This window comes from Papio anubis, unplaced genomic scaffold (genome assembly GCF_008728515.1).
Source record: "Papio anubis isolate 15944 unplaced genomic scaffold, Panubis1.0 scaffold978, whole genome shotgun sequence".
Taxonomy (NCBI): Eukaryota; Metazoa; Chordata; class Mammalia; order Primates; family Cercopithecidae; genus Papio; species Papio anubis.
Window position 1 is genome coordinate 25,350 of NW_022170036.1, and position 3,822 is coordinate 29,171.

The following is a 3,822-nucleotide window of genomic DNA, read 5'->3' on the forward strand; positions in this document are numbered from 1 at the left end:
CTCACAGTGTGAACGCTGATGCTGAGATATGAATAGTGAGATGTGGACGGGCCTGCGCTGGGGACACCCAGGGTCAGTGTGAGAGGCTGGATGGGAGAGAATGCAAGAACCGGAGACCGCTGGACACAGCAATGACTCAGCTCTGGCTCAGGGGGACTTTGTCAGTGAGCTCTCCGGGAAGCCGGGGCCCCGAGGCTGTGTGATATCTCTGCCTTCAGAGATGATGTAAGGAAGACTCCTCAAATATTGTAATTCACCCCATTTACAGAGGATCACCTGCAGGACAAAATGTTAAACACATATATTCAGCCAAAGCATTAAAGTTCCTTCTTCCTCCTTTCTCCTCAAGCCTCAGCTTCTTTCCAGAAGAAGGCAGGAAAAAAAGGCACCAAGGACCCATCAACCTACAAACTTTTCCTAATGAAAATGATAGGCCAGGCGAGGTGCTCACGCCTGTAATCCCAGCACTTGGGAGGTCGATGCAGGCAGATTACTTGAGGTCAGGAGTTCAAGACCAGCCTGGCCAACATGGCGAAACCCTGTCTCTATGGTGAAACCCCATCTCTACCAAAAATACAAAAATTAGCCAGGCATAGTGGCGGGCGCCTGTAATCCCAGCTACTTGGGAGGCTGAAGTGGTAGAATCGTTTGAACCCGGGAGGCAGAGGTTGCTGTGAGTCAAGATGACACCACTACCCTCCAGCCTGGGCGACAGAGCAAGACTCCATCTCAAAATAGAAAACGAAAATGACATACGATAAAAATAATTCATACAATGGAAACTTCTCTCTTTCTTTTTGAGACAGGGTCTCGCTCCGTCGTCCTGGCTGCAGTGCAGCAGTGTGATCTCGGTTCACTGCAGCCTTGGCCTCCTGGGCTCAAACATCCCCCTGCCTCAGTCCCCCAAGTAGCTGGAACTACAGGCATGAGCTACCATGCCTGGCTGATTTTTTAAATTTTTTGTAGACATGGGGTCTCACCACATTGCCCAGGCTGGCCTTGAGCTCCTGACCTCAAGCGATCCCCTCCTGCCTCAGCCTCCCAAAGAGCTGGAGTCTTAGGCGTGAGCCACCGCGCCAAGTCTGGAACCTTTTATACAATGAGAATGAATGAATGAATGAACCACCATTGCACACACAATATGGACGAATCTTAGGAGCATAATATTAAATGGATAAAACCTCACAACATACATTCACATACAGATGGGAGGGGAGACACGCAGTGGGAGAAGGGTAAGAACTAGAAAAGTTCTAGCTCTTCAGCTCGTGAAAGACTAAACAAATAAAAGAACAGCCGGGCGCAGTGGCTCACGCCTGTCATCCCAGCACTTTGGGAGGCTGAGGCGGGCAGATCACCGTCTCTACTAAAAATACAAAAAAATTAGCCAGGTGTGGTGGCAGGTGCCTGTAGTCCCAGCTATTCGGGAGGCTGAGGCAGGAGAATGGCGTGAACCCAGAAGGCAGAGCTTGCAGTGAGCCGAGATCGTGCCACTGCACTCCAGCCTGGGCAACAGAGCGAAACTCCGTCTCAAAAAAAAAAAAAAAAAAAAAAGACAAATATAAAAGAGGCTGGCTGGGCACGGTGGCTCATGACTGTTATCCCAGCACTTTGGGAAGCTGAAGCAGGTGGATCATGAGGTCAGGAGTTTGAGACCAGCCTGGCCAACACGGTGAAACCCAGTCTCTACTAAAAATAAAAAAATTAGCTGGGTGTGGTGGTGTGTGCCTGTAATCCCAGCTACTCAGGAGGCCGAGGCAGGAGAATGGCGTGAACCTGGGAGGCAGAGGCTGCAGTGAGCTGAGATCATGTCACTGTACTCCAGCCTGGGCAACAGAGCGAGACTCCATCTCAAAAAAAAAAAAGGCTAACAGACTGGGTGCGGTGGCTCACGCCTATAATCCCAGCGCTTTGGGAGGCTGAGGCAGGAGGATCATCTGAGCCCAGGAGTTTGAAACCAGCCTAGGCAACACAGCGAGACCACATCTCTACAAAAAATCAGCAGGGCGTGGTGGCACGCAAGTCGAGTCCCGGCTACTCGGGCGGCAGAGGAGGACTGCTAGAGCCCAGCGGCTGGAGTCTGGAACCTGGAGTGAGCCACAATTACGCAACAGTGCTCCAGTGTGGGCAACAGAGCAAGACTCTAGCTCTCAATTTTTTTTTAAACAAGCTAACAGGCCAGGTGCGGTGGCTCAAGCCTATAATCCCAGCACTTTGGGAGGCAGAGACAGGCGGATCACGAGGTCAGGAGATCGAGACCATCCTGGCTAACACGGTGAAACCCCGTCTCTACTAAAAAATACAAAAAACTAGCCGGGCGTGGTGGCGGGCGCCTGTAGTCCCAGCTACTCGGGAGGCTGAGGCAGGAGAATGGCGTAAGCCCGGGAGGCGGAGCTTGCAGTGAGCTGAGATCTGGCCACTGCACTCCAGCCTGGGCGACAGAGCCAGACTCTGCCTAAAAAAAAAAAAAAAAAAAAAAAAACAAGCTAACAGAGACCAGCATCAACCATTCTTTACGAACTAGGAGATTGTTTGATTCAATGTAATGCACTAACGTTCAAAAAGAAATAAAACTGCCTGTTTAATTTAAAACATCTTGAAAACCACAAAGCTCACAAAACAAAATCAGCTCCAAGCCCCACAGCCCTGAGATAGTTTCTGAAACAGATTGAGACTCGGCTGCACCTGGGGACTCTCCCTGGCGGGAGCACAAGACAGACACCCAGGCCATGGTTGCTGAAGAGAAGAAAGCACAAGGCAGGTTTGTGCTCGCCGGTCAGTTTTCTCTCCAGTGGAGGCTCCCACATGACAAGGATACAATTCAGAAGCCTCTTACGCCCGTCGAGAAAATCCATGGCAGTATAGACGTGTTATGTAAAAAGAGCCCCTGATTTGAAAACACTGAAACTCCACCAAAACAAGGCTTGTCCCATCCCAGCAGCACCATGACGGTGATTCTCACGGTGATACCTCCTTCTGCCTGGCCTTCGCTGGAGAAGCTGGGGCCTAGGCATGGACCAGCTGCTTTGCACCCTGCAGTCAAGGAAGAAAGCTGAAACAAAGCGTCCTGTTGAAATGTTTCTAACTTGTGGGCAGTCACTGGTAAATTGGATCTACACCATCTCCAACATTCAGCTGATGATGATGTCTCTTAGTGAAGCTGGGTGCTGGTTTACTTCTCTGTTTTTAGAGATGGGGTCTCACTATGCTGCCCAGGCTGGCCTCAAATTCCTGTGGTCGCGGGATCCTCCTCCCCAGGAGCTGTGACTACAGGCACGCGCCACCACACCCAATTCACTTTTTTTTTCCTTTTTTTGAGATGGAGTCTTGCTCTGTTGCCCAGTCTGGAAAGCAATGGTGTGATCTCGGCTCACTACAACCTCTGCTTCCTGGATTCAAGCAATTCTCCTGCCTCAGCCTCCCGAGTAACTGGGACTACAGGCGCCTGCCACCATGCCCGGCTAATTTTTGTATTTTTAGTAGAGAGGGGGTTTCACCATGTTGGCCAGGCTGGTCTCGAACTCCTGACCTCATGATCTGCCCGCCTCGGCCTCCCAAAGTGCTGGGATTACAGGCGTGAGCCACCGCGCCCGGCCAACACCCAATGTACTTTTATTGACTCATGCTGACTTCCTAAGAAAAAAAAAATCTTATTTTGAGGTGTTTGACAAATCAAATTCCTAAAAAGCTCTATGCCAAGCTGAACTTCAGTGGAAAGGAGCCTGCCTGTGTACACGGACAGCAAGTGTGACAGGCCCAGGAGCCTGTGTGTGGACACGGACAGCAAGCGTGATAGGCCCAGGAGCCTGTCTGTGGACACGG